Here is a 16,758-nt window from a genome sequence, read left to right on the forward strand (position 1 = left end):
TTTTAGACCTGCTTTTCTTAAGGTTAAAAACTTTTAAAGTTCAAATTGATCCTGGTATTAATGTATGAAGTGAAGTGAATCGCTCAGTCATGTCCGACTCTGCAGCCCCATGGACTGTAGCCTACCAGGCTCCTCCATCCATGGGATTTTCCAGGCAAGAGTACTGGAATGGGGTGCCATTGCCTTCTCCAGGGGATCTTCCCACCCCAGGGATTGAAGCCGGGTCTCTTGCATTGTAGGCAGACGCTTTACCATCTGAGCCACCAGGGAAGTCCTGGTATTAATGTATAGTGGCCGATTAAAAATCAGCACAGAGTTAGGAAGAACTCTAGAGGTTTTTTACTTTAGCCTTTCCCATAGTGGGGGAATCTCTTCTTTGAACCTCTCTCTAGAAAAGGAGTCTTTTTGAAAAATGAATAGTTGATTTAATTGCTGTTGAATTATTTTAAAACATTTTCTTTACAGACCGTGTTAGAGTTGGACAGAATGGAAATGTCCATGGATGCTGTAAGTATACTCCCTTTACCTTATGTGGAAAGGAATCTTTAAAAATTGGCAGAGACTCATCATTACTGTTTCACAATTTCATTTTAAACTTTAAACTTAGTTTCAGAAAAAGTTTTATGAGAAAGATTTGTTGGATCAAGAGAAAGAAAGAGAAGAACTACTTCTTTTGGAAATGGTATGTTTTCACATGCATACACACCTACTCTTTTCTGACCAGTATTAACTGTGCTATGTTATTAAACTAAATAAATTATTTCGGTATCACACTATTTTTACTTTCTCTATAAATGACTGAAGAAGAGTCCTGATCTTTTGAAATATGTTCTTTTATGAACTGGAAGGAAAATTATATTTGAGAACCTTTAAAAAAACTACCTTATTGAAGTATACTGGCTTAATGATTAACTGCAGATGCTTAAAGTGTACAATTTGGTGAATTTTGACATATGGACATATCCGTGAAACCAGAATATAAAACACAAAACATTGTTATTCCTTCAGAAATTTTGTTGTGCCCCTTTGTGATCCACAACTAATGAATTGAATCATTCATTAGTACTTTTTGGGTCATACTTCTCTCCATCAGTATAATTATTTTGAGATCCTTCTATGTAGTTGTGTATATCAAGAGGTCACTCCTTTTTATTTATAAATAGTAGCCCAAACTATTGGAAAAGGCGATGGCACTCCACTCCAGTACTCTTGCCTGGAAAATCCCATGGATGGAAGAGCCTGGTAGGCTGTGGTCGATGGCGTCACTAAGAGTCAGACATGACTGAGCGACTTCACTTTCACTTTTCACTTTCACACATTGGAGAAGGAAATGGCAATCCACTCCAGTGTTCTTGCCTGGAGAATCCCAGGGACAGGGGAGCCTGGTGCGCTGCCGTCTATGGGATCACAGAGTCGGACATGACTGAAGTGATTTAGCAGCAGCAGCAGCAGCCCAAACTATGGATATACCACTGTGTTTTTGTATGCACGCGAAGTCGCCTCAGTAGTATCTGACTCTTTATGACCCCATAGACTATAGCCCACCAGGCTCCTCTGTCCGTGGGATTCTCCAGGCAAGAGTAATGGAGTGGATTGCCACTCTCTTCTCCAGGAGATCTTCCTGACCCAGGGATCAAACCCACGTCTCTTACATCTCCTGCATTGGCAGGCGGGTTCTTTACCACTAGCACCACCTGGGAAGTCGCTTACAATGTGTTTCAGTTCAGTTCAGTTCAGTTCAGTTCAGTTGCTCAGTCGTGTCCGACTCTTTGCAACGCCATAAACCGCAACACGCCAGACCTCCCTGTCCATCACCAACTCCCAGAGTTTACCCAAACTCAGGTCCATCGAATTGGTGATGCCATCCAACCATCTCATCCTCTGTCATCACCTTCTCCTCCTTCCCCCAATCCCTCCCAACATCAGGGTCTTTTCCATTGAGTCAACTCTTCTCATGAGTTAGAGTTCTCAAAGTTGGAGAAACTTTGAGTTTCTCATGAAACTCAAAGTATTGGAGTTTCAGCTTCAGCATCAGTCCTTCCAATGAACACCCAGGACTGATCTCCTTTAGGATGGACTGGTTGGATCCCCTTGCAGTCCAAGGGACTCTCAAGAGTCTTCTCCAACAGCACAGTTCAAAAGCATCAATTCTTCCGCTCTTAGCTTTCTTCACAGTCCAACTCTCACATCTATACATGACCACTGGAAAAACCATAGCCTTGACTAGACAAACCTTTGTTGACAAAGTAATGTCTCTGCTTTTTAATATTCTATCTAGGTTGGTCATAACTTTCCTTCCAAGGAGTAAGCATCTTTTAATTTCATGGCTGCAGTCACCATCTGCAGTGATTTTGGAGCCCAAAAAAATAAAGTCTGACACTGTTTCCACTGTTCCCCATCTATTTCCTATGAAGTGATGGGACCAGATGCCGTGATCCTCGTTTTCTGAATGTTGAGCTTTAAGCCAACTTTTTCACTCTCCTCTTTCACTTTCATCAAGAGGATTTTTAGTTCCTCTTCACTTTCTGCCATAAGGGTGGTGTCACCTGCTATCTGAGGTTATTGATATTTCTCCCAGCAATCTTGATTCCAGCTTGTGCTTCCTCCAGCCCAGTGTTCCTCAAGTTAAATAAGCAGGGTGACAATATACAGTCTTGACATACTCCTTTTCTTATTTGGAACCAGTCTGTCGTTCCATGTCCAGTTCTAACTGTTGCTTCCTGACCTGCATACAGGTTTCTCAAGAGGCAGGTCAGGTGGTCTGGTATTCCCATCTCTTTCAGAATTTTCCACAGCTTATTGTGATCCACACAGTCAAAGGCTTTGGCATAGTCAATAAAGCAGAAATAGATGTTTTTCTGGAACTCCCTTGCTTTTTTGATTATCCAGCGGGTGTTGGCAACTTGACCTTTGGTTCCTCTGCCTTTTCTAAAACGAGCTTGAGTGGAAGTTCATGGTTCACGTATTGGAGAATTTTGAGCATTACTTTACTAGTGTGTGAGATGAGTGCAATTGTGCGGTAGTTTGAGCATTCTTTGACATTGCCTTTCTTTGGGATTGGAATGAAAACTGACCTTTTCCAGTCCTGTGGCCACTGCTGAGTTTTCCAGATTTGCTGGCATATTGAATGCAGCACTTTCACAGCATCATCTTTCAGGATTTGAAATAGCTCAGCTGGAATTCCATCACCTCCACTAGCTTTGTTCGTAGTGATGCTTCCTAAGACCCACTTGAGTTCACATTCCAGGATGTCTGGCTCTAGGTGAGTGATCACACCATCGTGATTATCTGGGTTGTGAAGATCTTTTTCGTACAGTTCTTCTGTGTATTCTTGCCACCTCTTCTTAATATCTTCTGCTTCTGTTAGGTCCATACCATTTCTGTCCTTTATCGAGCCCATCTTGACATGAAATGTTTCCTTGGTATCTCTAATTTTCTTGAAGAAATCTCTAGTCTTTCCCATTCTGTTTTTTTCTTCTCTTTCTTTGCATTGATCACTGAAGAAGGCTTTCTTATCTCTCCTTGATATTCTTTGGAACTCTGCATTCAAATGGAAATATCTTTCCTTTTCTCCTTTGCTTTTCTCTTCTCTTCTTTTCACAGCTATTTGTAAGTCCTCCTCAGACAGCCATTTTGCTTTTTTGCATTTCTTTTGCATGGAGATGGTCTTGATCCCTGTCTCCTATACAATGTCATGAACCTCTGTCCGTAGTTCATCAGGCACTCTATCAGATCTAGTCCCTTAAATCTGTTTCTTACTTCCACTGTATAATCATCAGGGATTTGATTTAGGTCATACCTGAATGGTCTAGTGGTTTTCCCTACTTTCTTCAGTTTAAGTCTGACTTTGGCAATAAGGAGTTCATGATCTGAGCCACAGTCAGCTCCTGGTCTTGTTTTTGCTGACTGTATAGAGCCTCTCCATCTTTGTCTGCAAAAAATATAATCAATCTGATTTCAGTGTTGACCATCTGGTGATGTCCATGTGTAGAGTCTTTTCTTGTGTTGTTGGAAGAGGGTGTTTGCTATGACCAGTGCGTTCTCTTGGCAAAACTCTGTTAGCCTTTGCCCTGTTTCATTTTGTACTCCAAGGCCAAACTTGCTTGTTACTCCAGGTATCTCTTAACTTCCTACTTTTGCATTCCAGTCGCCTGTTGATGAAAAGAACATCTTTTTTTTGGTGTTAGTTCTAGAAGGTCTTGTAGGTCATTATAGAACCATCATTCACTACTTAGGACCCAAAATTCCCTCTTGTTTTTTTTCCCCTTCAACCTGAAGAATGAAGTGCAAGTATTTTTAGACAGATTATCTTAGTTTTCCTTTATCTAAAATGTCTTATTTTTGCCTTCCTCTTTAAGGGATATTTTTATTGAATACAAATTCTGTTTGCAAGCCTTTTTCATACTGTACTTAAAAGAATTATTTCTATCTGTGTTCTGGTCCCTCTAGTATCTGATAAAATATCTGCTCTTATTTGAATTATTGTTCTATGTATAATGTTGTTTGTCTCTGACTACTTCCAAGGTATTTTCTTGTTTTTAGCAGTTTGATTTTGATGTTTTTAGGCATGATTTGCTTCATATTTATCCTGTTTTGGATTTGTTGAGCGTCCTGAATCTGTAAACATGTATCATTTCCCAAATTTGGGAAGGTTTGACCTGTTATTTGTTTAAATATATCTTCTGTCCCCTGTTGCTCACTCTTATACTTCTGGGTCAATAATTATACACGTGTTAGATTGTTTGATATCATCCCACAGGTCCGTGAGGCTTTGTTCTTTCTCTTTTTCCCCTTAAACTCTGCTTCTCAGAGTGAATAATCTCTGCTGATCCGTCTTCAGTGTCGCTGTTTCTTCTCCGTTTGGCTGTTGAGCCCCTCCAGTGGTTTTAAACTTTCCAGCGTGTGTTTCTCAGTTATAATATTCCCATTCGTTCTATATTGTCTATTTCTCTACAGAAAATTGTGCTATGAGTTTAAAACTTAAGTGGAAATCCGCTGAAAAGCAAATTGTATTATTCAGCAGTCTGTAAAACAAAGATTAGAACTCAGGATTGCCAGTGGTAGACATAAGGAATAAACAGAATAAACAGGCTCTGAAAAGTTTAGGACTTAATAACCTAAACCCAAGATAAAAGTCAGAAAATAAAAAAAGATTCACAGATGATCCTACTATTAGAGTTACCCAACAAGGACTTCAGGATAACTGTGATTAATATGATCAAATGGCAGAGGAAAAGATAAAATAGATGGCACTACTTCTTAAGCTCACTTAACAATGTTTTTCAGCTTTGCATGTTTTATTTTCAGTTTTAGAATTTTTATTTAATAGTTTTTTATGCAGTCCAAGTCTATGTGGAAGTTTTTTGTTTTGTCTGTTTTTTTCTTTTTCTTCATTTTACACTTGTTCTTGAAAAGAATGTGTATTCTCCATTGTTGACTATAGTGTTCTGTACATGCTGGTTATGTCATGTTTGTTCAGAACTTGATATGAGTTGTTTTGGTTATTCTGTTGGGATAAAGAAGACTTTGAGCTTGGAAATATTTTGTTTCTTGGTCTGGGAGCTGATTATATGGGTGTGTTCATTTTGGGAAAATTTACTGAGTTGTATACTTACAGTTTGTGAACTTTCTCTATGTGTATTTTACTTCAATCAAAATTTAAATAATATCTACAGAGTTTTTTTTCTCTCAGGCTTTTAAAAGAAGGATATTGTTTTTTCACTTATCAGTTAGAAGTGGAAAGGGCCAATAGTACCAATATTTTGCTGATGAGAATTAGTAAATGAAAGTGAAGTGAAAGTGTTAGTCACTCAGTCGTGTCCAAGTCTTTGCTACCCCATGGACTGGGACTATAAACCCCAGGCTCCTCTGTCCATGGAATTCTCTAGGCAAGAGTACTGGAGTGGTTTGCTATTCCCTTCTCCAGGGAGTCTTCCCGACCAGGAATGAAACCTGGGTCTCCTGCATTGCAGGCAGATTCTTTACCATCTGAAAGGCTCGTTGCAACAGTAATATCAAATTCATTGTTTTGTCTTGACAACCCTCCAAGGGCACAATTCTGTAGATGTTAAAAAAAAAATCTGAAAGAACCGTGACTTCTTTAGATACCAATTTTGAGAAAAAATTACTTCTGTTAGGTATTTTTGTGAACTGTATTTTTATATCTCTAAAGCTTAGAGTAATTTCTGATTAGAACAGTTTTCTAAATCTACTTATGCTTGTTAAATAATTAATTCAATGGAAGCATACCTCACTATACTTTAATAATTTAGATCAGGTAATGAATCCTCCTAGAAGCTTTACACTTTGCGTACTCTGTTGCTTTATGTCTCACTTTTAATTGGACATTAAGGGAATGTAGTATTTTAATCATAGCTCTGCCAGTATCTTTATCTAGAGTTCTGCTGCCATTTTTGTCTTCTCTGGAATTTTTGTCATCACAAAAGGCAAGATTACATTTTTTTCCTTCCAGATTGAGTTGGTATAGTGTATTCTTGGTTATTAAAATATTCATAGCTTTGGGACTTTGAAATGATAAATATCATGATGTGTGAAACAACATGATACATAACTGTATGATCTTAATTACATAAAAATGGATGCTTAGTTATGAAAATACACAATGAGACTTGGGAGGACATGTCAAACTGTAAACTGCTTGTGATTATGAATGACTTTGTTTTTGCTTCTTGTGTTTTTTTGGTTGCCTATTATGCACATGTTAACTTTTAATAAATAAATGTTATTTTAGAAACCTTAAAAAGTAAATCTACTTATGCTTACCCTTAATGCTAAGGTGCTGTTTTATTAATAGGAGCAATTAGAAAAAGAGAAGCAACAAAATGATGGAAGGCCTATGAGTGATAAAACCTTTGAAAAGAAACGTAAGTAGTTTTCCTGCATCCTTACCACCAGTGTACACAATTGATGTTACATCCCAGCATTCTGAAAGACCATGCTGAGTTTTTTTTTTTTTTAACTTCTAAAATATGTGCTTGTTTATTTATTTTTTAATTGAAGGATAATTGCTTTACAGAATTTTGTTGGTTTCTGCCAAATATCAACATGAATCAGCCATAGGTATACATATGTCCCCTCCCTCTTGAACCTCCCTATGCTAAGTTTTTAATTTTATATGGAAAATTACTTTCTTTGATTTATCAAAAGTTGTTCTCATAAATGGATGCTAACTGATACAGATCCTTACCAATAAGTAAATAGTGAGGATCAGTGCAGAGGTTCAGATCCTTCGAAGGAAAGTTTGAAGTTTGATAACAGCAATAAGATTGTCAAATTGATCACTGAGTAACTAAGAATGGAATATTTAAATATATAAAGAATAAGATTTGGAAAAGAGTGCTGCTTAGTGAGAGAAAGTGGTCCATAGTCCCTGTGTTGTCATGTGTGTATGGAGAATAATCAGAGAAATTATAACACTTAAAACAGAGTTTGTTTTAGGTAGAGACTCCAAGACACCAACAAGTCTGCCCAAGAGCCTCCCCATTCCTGTTCCTGGATCCTCTTCTGCCACCCCATCCACAAGTAAGAAACTGGTTTTTGTGTCTGCTTTGTTCCTTTTATAAGTGATAATTACAAGGCAGTCACTCTGTGAGATGAGATATTATTCGAAAAGCTCTTCTTTCCTTTTCCTTTGTTTGGTGCTTCTTATTGGGCAGTGAAGCTTAAGAAATACTCCAGTCAGGTCAAACCAAGGCAGGGAAGCCACCCCCCTCCGTGTGTTTCTCACAGTGGTGGGAGCTGGAGAGGGAATGGGGTTGGGGCAGCTGAGGATGCACTGATGAGCTAACCAATTGCATTTGCCTTCTGCTTGTTACTCTAGGTAAAGAAATCAAGAAATCCAAATTGATTCGAAGCCAGTCTTTTAATAATCAAGCTTTTCATGCAAAATATGGCAACTTAGACAAATGTACTACTAGGTATGATCTGTTAGCCCTTCACATTCTGACTTAATTTTTATTTTAACACATCTTCATGTGAGATGTTTACATTATTATATAAAATTGGGATTAATTTTGAGGTTTTTCATAGGTGAATAATAAGTTACCTTCTATAAAGATTTCATATTAAGAAAAATAGTAGTCTTACCAATTTGCATAAGAACAGTTATCCTGGAATTCTAGGCAAGACTACTTCCCTGATCCTGTGTAACAACATCATGGAATCTGTATATCATTTTATGAGGAGAGTGGTGCTATATCACATGTGCCACACAGCTTCTAAATGGGTGTGGACATGCCCCATTCACTGAATAGATGTGATATCCATTTGCTGTTTATGTTGTTTCTGTCCATGAAGAAACCACTGGCCTCTTTCTGTGGTAAAATGGTCACGACAGAGTTCTCCTGACTGTGGTTGTATGTCTAGTCTCCCTTTTGGCCCAGCAGACAAAATTATAAACAGTTAAGACTAAGGGAGAATCAGAATAAGTTAAATGACCATGACTCTTATAATATATTGTATACATATAATAAATATGTAACAGCTGCCTATCAATCAGCAAGCAAAGTAATTTTAAGGAACCATAAATGTCTTTAAAACTATCAAGAAAAAGACTATGTTATTTTTATTTTTTTAAAACTTTTTGTAAAAAATTGAAAAAAAAAAAAGCTTAATCTGGATGTGTTTCAGCTATGTTTTTGGACATTATTGGTAGAATTATTTAGAGTTCCTAGCCAATAGGGCGATCTCAAGATGGGCAAAAGAGAATAGAACTAAAGATGCATTATTCCTAGGAAAATTTTGTCTCTATTACCTGTTTTGGCTGTGTATCAAAAGAAAAACCATTATGCTGATGTAGCAGAAGCTTAAGGAAATGTTTTTAACTTAAAGTAATTGTTGTGAGGGGTGGAATGTAAAAAATAAATAAGAAATAAAAGTAGTAAGCATGTTTCGTAACAAGCAGAGGAAGCACTAAGGGAAGGTTAGGAAAGACAGAGTGGTGTTTTCTCATCAATGACTGAGACCGAAAGACGCATTTTCTTGTATTTTAACTAAATCATGTTCTTTTCTAGTAAAAGTTCTACAGCAGCATATACACCTTCTGTCTCAGGTTTATCAAAGACTTCTATGATTTCACTAACTGGTAAGTAGAAATCTGAGCTCGTCAAATAATTATTAAATTTAATAAAATACAGTTTTCTTTAAATGACTCATTTCTTTATTTCTAGATACAGTTTCCCCAAATTTATGTCTTTAGCAAATAGCAAAGAAACTTTCCCCTAGCAGTTAAAATGCTTGACAATACTATTTTGTTTTCACTGTGTCAAGAGTCAGAGATCAATACTTTTAAAAGAGGAGAAGTACAAATGATAGGATAGGTTTTACTGTAGTCTGAAGACCTGCTCAGGCATAGACTAAAAGTTTTTGCAGTAATTTTTAAGGAAGTTAAAAACACTAAGGCTTCACTGTGGATCATACGCAGCTAAACCGTTACAGTAACGTTACAGTAACTTGAAAGTTTATACCAGGGATAAGCAAACTTCTCTGTAAAGGACCACATGGTAAATATTTTGGATTCTCTTGGCCAAACTGGTTTCTGTCACAATTACTCAATTGTAGTATAGCAGAATAAAAAGAGCCACAAACAATAGGTAACAAGTAGGTGTGGCTTTTATTGGACACAATATTGTTGTATCTCAGGGAACAAGGAGGCCTGTAGAGGGATAGTGATCAGGGAATGGCCAGAAAGTGAAGCGGTCAGAACACATACAGCATTCATCAGTTAGGTTTGCCATCTTACATGGATGTGGTTCATGGTGCCCAAAGACAGTTTCAATAGTAACATCAAACATTACTGATCATAGACACCACTGTAAATATAATAACAAGGAAACAGTTGGAAATATTGCAGGAATTATCAAAATATGACACAAAGACAAGAAGTGAGCAAATACTATTGGGAAAGTGGTTCTGGTAGACTTTCTGGATGCAGTGTTGTCACAAACCTTTCAATTTATAAAGAAAAAATGCATTATCTGTTTTATCTGCAATAAAGTGAAGAGCAATAAATGGAGGTAGGCCTGTGTATGATCTGCAGATCCTAAAGTTTAACATCCATGCCCTAGAAAGCATATCTCTCATAGGGTAAATCATTTATTAAAATATTTGAAAATATTGTCTTAAAGTTTCAATATTATTTTTGGGAGAGGAAATAAATTGAATGAAGTATTTCCTAGGTGTCTTATTTAGAAAAATGTGCTTATTATTTATTACTTAATGAGTTGCAGACTGAGAAAAACATCACTATACAATTATATATCTGCTCTATAATGAGAAAATGGGAGCAAAATATTTCTAAAGAAATATATTAGGTGTTCACATAGAGATTTTACTTACTTTGGGAGTGAAGATGGGCTTCAGAATGATTGTCATTTGAGATGAACCTTAAGGTGCTCTAGAACTTTGACAGGCAGAGGTGGGTATGGAATACCGTCCCATTCAGAGAACCTGTCAGAAGTAAAAGCTGACTGTTTTGTCTTCAGAGAACAGCAGCAGCCTGTCAGGCTGGAGTGTGGAGAGAGTGTGGGTGGCAGGGGGTAGATAGTGTTAAATTTTAATAAATGAAAAGGTCAAAGACGGTGTGGAAACTCAAATTAATACTTTTTACTTAACATGTACCGTCAGTCATCAGTTGCAGCATTCCAAAGCTCTGTATGCACCACAGGCTGGAGGAAATGTAAAGGGAATTCTAGTAAGGATTCATGGAAACAAAATGCAATGTATCCATTGCAGGTGGGTATGAAAATCTGTGGAAGCTTTTGGGAGCAATTTGGTTAAGTTCATCAAGAATCCTAGTTTTTTAAAACATTTCCTCAAAAAATTCCATTTCTAGTGATCTGTCATGAAGTATAAAATAAAAAAAACAGAAAACAGAAAAAAGATTTGTCAGTGTGCACCCTTGATATGATGTGATGAAAATACTACGTTAACTCTGTCATCCTACCTCAAACCTGTAACCTTAGTCTAACTGTGAGAAAAGCATCAGACAGATTCCAGTAGAGGCACATCCTACAAAACATTTGACCAGTACCGCTCACAACTGTTAAGGTCATCAAAAGCAAGGGAAGGCTAAGAAATTGTCCCAGCAAAGGAGACCTGACAAGTGTACTGTGGTGACCTGGATGGCATCCTTAGATAGAAACAGACATTGGGTGATACTGAGGAAATCTGAACACACTGTGGATTTTGTCAGTAATATCATGTTACCATTGGCTCATTGATTGTACCAAGTATAGTATATAAATGGAAGGCATTAATAAAAAGGACCCTAATTTTGGGAAAGATTGAAGGTGGGAGGAGAAGGGGACGACAGAGGACAAGATGGTTTGATGACATCACTGACCTGATGGACATGAGTTTGAGCAAGCTCCGGGAGTTGGTGATGGACAAGGAAGCCTGGCGTGCTGCAGTCCATGGGGTCACAAATAGTTGGACACAACTGAGTGACTGAACTGACTGACTGAACTATGGGGGTAGGTGGGAATTCTTCATACTCGTCTCAATTTTTCTATAAACCGTATACTTAAAAAAATTATGTCTGTTTGAAGATAACATTTAAAATAGCCTCAAAAATATTAAATGCTCAGGGATCAAATTTAGCAAAATGTTTGCTAGATACACACTAGCATTGCTGGAAGAAATTAGACATAAATAAATAGAAAGCATACCTTGTTCATGGATTGGAAAACTTAATATTGTTATGATGTCAATTGTTTTTTATTTGAGCCAGAGATTCAATGCAATCCTGATAAAAATGTTTTTGAAAGTTACTGTGTATATACACAGAACTGAGTATTTTGAAAAAGAAAAAATAACAATTACCTGATAGCATTATACTCCTAAAGCTTCAGTACTCAAGACTGTATGGCCTACACTGACAAACATAGTTAACTGAGTTTTAAGAAAGGTTCCTTGAGAAATCAATGGTCATAGAATTGTATTTTTTTTTACTAAAATTTTTTGATGCTAAAACAATTGAATGTCCATAATAAACCCAAAAAACTGAACCTCAATTCTTATCTCACACTATACACAAAATTAACTCAAAATGTTTTGTAAACTTAAAAGTTAAAAATGTAATATTTCTGAAGAAAATATAGAAGTAAGTCTTTGTGATTTTAGAATTGACAAAAATTTCTCCAAACCATAAAAAATTAACTTACTATACTTCATTAAAATTTAAAACTTTAACACTTTGAAATAGAGTGTTAAAAAAATAAAAGGCAGGACACAGATTGGGAGAAAATATTCATGTTACATATACCTGACAGAGGACTTGTATCTAGAATATACAAGTTTGTTTTTTTTTTAAGTTGAAGTATAGTTGATTTACAATATTGTTAGTTTCAGGTGTACAAGCACAGTGATTTGGTTATATATATATTATTCAGATTCTCTTCCCTTATAGATTATTACAAAATATTGAGTCAAGTTCATTGTGCTGGCTTCTCCGGTGGCTCAGCTAGTAAAGAATCTGCCTACCAATGCAGGAGGCTCAACAGACACAGGTTCAATCCCTGGGTGAGGAAGATCCCCTGGAGAAGGAAATGGCAAACCACTCCAGTATTCTTGCCTGGAAAATTCCATGGACAGAGGAGCCTGGCTGGCTACAGTCCATGGGGTCACAGAGTCAGACACGACTGAGTACACATGCCTTTTGCCATTCAATAGATCCTTGTTGGCTCTCTGTTTTATATATAGCAGTGTGTATATGGTATTCCCACCCTCCTGCCACCCTCTTTATGTTTTCTATGTCTGTGAGTCTCTTTCTGTTTTGGAAATAAGTTCATTTATATCTTTTTTCTTTATTTAGATTCCACATATAAGTGATATATGGTATTTATTGTTCCCTGGCTTACTTCACATAGTATGACAATCTACTATCATAGGTCCATTCAAATGCTGCTAATGGCATTACTTTATTTTTATGGTTGAGTAATATTCCATATTCCACCAAATCATCTTAATCCATTCATTTGTTGATGGACATTTAGTTTGCTTCTAATGCCTTGGCTATTACAAATAGTGCTGCAGTGGTCACTGGGGTGCATTTATCTTTTCATGTTATGGTTTTCTCTGGGTATATGCCCAGGAGTGGATTGCAGGATCATATGGTAGCTCTATTTTTAGTTTTTAGAATATACAACAATCTTTAAGACAAATCAGGCAACTGATTTAAAATGAGAAAAAGATTTGAACAGGCATTTCACAGGAGAAGATATACAAGTATGTAAAAAGATGCTTAAGATCAGTAACATTAGAGAAATGAAAGTTAATGCATTGAGAAAAAAGTCACACACGCACAAGGAGATACCACATCACATCCACTAGTGTTTAAAAACGCTCACAATGTCAAGTGTGTGAGGATATGGAGTAACCCTCCAGGACTCTCATATTGCTGCTGGAAATGCAAAGTGGTATAACCACTTCAGACAGCAATTTGGCAGTTTCTTAGGAAATTAAATATACACCGACTACATGACTCAGCAGTTCCATTCAAGACTTAACGAAAGAGAAAACATGTCCACATACAAACTTGTACACTATCGTTCACAGCAGCTTTATTTGTAATAGAGTATAATGGGGGGGGAATCATTATTTCTAATCAATAGGAGACTGGATAGACAAATTTCGACATGTCCGTGCAATAGGAATGTGCTCAGTCGCTCAGTTGTGTCCTACTCTGCAACCCAATAACTGGAGCCCTCCAGGCTCCTCTGTCCATGGGATTCTCCAGACGGAAATACTGGAGTGTGATGCCATTTCCTTCTACGGGAATACTGGTCAATAGGAGTGCTGGTCAGCAATAAAAAGGATAAAGTATTGACGTATAAAATGAGGATGAGTTGCAACATAATTATGCGGAATGAAAGCAGTCAGACAAAAGAGTGTATGCTGTCTGAGTCCATTCTTATGAAATTTCATGAAATGCAGACTAATCTGTAGTGAGCAGCAGCAGGCAGGTTCGTGGTTGCCTGGCATCAGAGAGGGAATAGAGAGATGAGGCAGGAGCAAATGTGATGGGTCTGTTCACTCTTGATTGTGGTGATGGCTTGATAGTATATACAAATTTCAGGACCTTAAATTTGTGCAGTCTATTGTATATAATTTATATCTTAGTAAAATTGGCTTTAAAAGAAGGGGAAGAGTCAGCTCTCGTGAACCTTCTTGAAGGTTCACATCTCTCTAGTGGACTCCATCTGGCTGACTGTATGTGTGTTCCTTTCAGATGACTCACTCCGGACTCGTAACACCAATAGTGCTCCCAGTTCCTTTTCTTCTAATACCTCCCTGCCCAGCACCTCCCGAGGGACAGGTAACTCAGCTGATCCCAAGAGCAGTGGAAGTAAAGATACACAACCACGGAAGGCTACCTTGTAAGTAATCCAGTGGTGGACTGCTAAGTGTTTTATTCTGTTCTTTTTCTTAGTGTACTTTCCTTCCCTCTTAAATAGTTTCCAAAGAATAGGAAGGGTCTGTAATGAGGAAATGCTATCAGTTAAAACGGATTGTTATCACATGCCTCTGGTTATGTTACATATTTTATATAAGATAATTTATATATGGCAAAGACGTTGTAACCTTAGGGAATTGACAAGAAACTTTAAATGGCTCCCATTAATAGCTGAGCTGAGATCTGTGCATTTTTCTGCAAAATGTTTGCATTCCTTTAAACAACTAGCTTGGACTTCCCTGGTGGCTCAGCAGTAAAGATCTACCTGCAATGCAGGAGACGTGAGTTCGATTCCTGTGTCGGGAAGATCCCCTGGAGAAGGAAATGGCAACCCACTCCAGTATTCTTGCCTGGAAAATCCCATGGACAGAGGAGTCTGGCAGGCTACAGTCTATGGGGTTGCAAAGAGTCAGATATGACTTAAGAGACTAAAACAACAGCAACAACAGCAACGAGCTTAAGGTCATGGTATTTAATCACCCAGTGCTCAGAAGGATGGGTGTAATGAGCCAGTGAAGAAATACCACTGCAGCAGATAATCTAGAGTTGTGGGTCCAATAAGCTAGAGATTTCTGCAGACATCTGTTCCTTAAGGTTATAAGGAATCCCTTCGTGGTTCCTTTTTATGCACAGTTGTATCTTATTTGAATTGTTGAAACCTTTGTTTCTCTTAGGTTAGACTTGTAAGAGGGTAGTGGGGAAAAAAATCAACGTTGGTAGAGGTCATATCCACGTAGAAGCAATTCATCCAAGATGCCCAAACTATATTTACGGGTTTCCTCTTCCATATGGGACACCTGGCTCTTCTGATTAGAAGAGAATTTAAACAGGATTCAGATTTTCTTTTAAACATATTTCACTTAATTCATGAATGAAGTGAAAGTGAAAGTCAGTCATGTCCAACTCTTTGCAACCCTACGGACTATACAGTTCACAGAATTCTCCAGGCCAGAATACTGCAGTGGATAGCCTTTCCCTTCTCCAGGGAATCTTCCCAACCCAGGAACTGAACTGGGGTCTCCTGCCTGTGTTGCAGGCGGATTTCTTTACCAACTGAGCTATCATAGTAATTCATGAATATTTTGATGAATATTTTCTTTTTGTTGTTGTTGTTGATGAATATTTTCTAATAAAGTTTCCATCGTACATCTTTTTGCACATCAGAAGCTCCATACTGGAGTCCCATTTAGACTGAACTGTATTATAATTTGTTCTAAATTTTTAATTGGCCATTGGTATATACAAATATAGATGTATTCCAAATTCATTTAAAACTTAGAAGCATGTTTATTGAATAGAGCTCAAGGAAGAGTGGGACTATATAATAGAAAAAAACTGATAGTAAACAGAAAAAATAATATTGATGGTACAGGTTAGTAGTGTTACTACAGAGAATCTCTTAGCCATACAATTATTGCTCTAATGACTGTACGGTGGAAGTTCCATTTAAAGTCTTGAAATAGAGGCAAGACAGGGTAATGATATATGGAGAGCACAGAGCTGGAGCCGCGTGCTCTGGTTCCCATGTGCAGTTCATGTCAGCACTCTGGTCCTCGCTGTGCCCCTCTGTGAAATGACAGGACAGACTCAGTTCATCCTCTGAGGCACCTAACCTTTTGACATCCTGAAATCCTTCCTCTTGATCACTCTTGACCCTCTTCCTCTCAAAAGACTGTTCTGGAATTTCCTTCTGTGAAGAACACATTTAATAATATCAGAATGCAATTCATTCTCTTCTCATCTTTCTAAATGCAATAGTCATTTATTGTTAAAAGTAAAGACCATTGCAGCCTAATCTACTTATACCAGCTCTCCATTATTGGCACCAGTTGTAAAAGAATCCACCTACCAATGCAGAAGACACAAGCAATGGGTAAATTCGATCCCTGGGTCTGGAAGATCCCCTGGAGGAGGAAATGGCAACCCACTCCAGTATTCTTGCCTCAGAATTCCCATGGACAGAGGCATCTGGTGGGCTACAGTCCATGCGGCCGTAACAAGTCGGACACAACTGAGCGACTGATCATTACTCCAGATGACTTCTTTATGTGTTCTTTCATTGTTGAGCATGCTTTTCATTTTTATGGACTAAATTTTATTTTGCTCAATATTTATAATATGTAATATAGAAATAATCATATAATCAGTTGCATATATAATTGTTTAAAAAATGAATCTAGAAACAAACACTGCTAACCAGTCACGTGAAGTTTGTTGTTTTTCTGAATATTTAGAAGTAGGAGGTGTATTGGTATCACAGGCTGCTTGGTTAATGTGTACCTGAA

This window comes from Muntiacus reevesi, chromosome 15 (genome assembly GCF_963930625.1).
Source record: "Muntiacus reevesi chromosome 15, mMunRee1.1, whole genome shotgun sequence".
Classification (NCBI taxonomy): domain Eukaryota; kingdom Metazoa; phylum Chordata; class Mammalia; order Artiodactyla; family Cervidae; genus Muntiacus; species Muntiacus reevesi.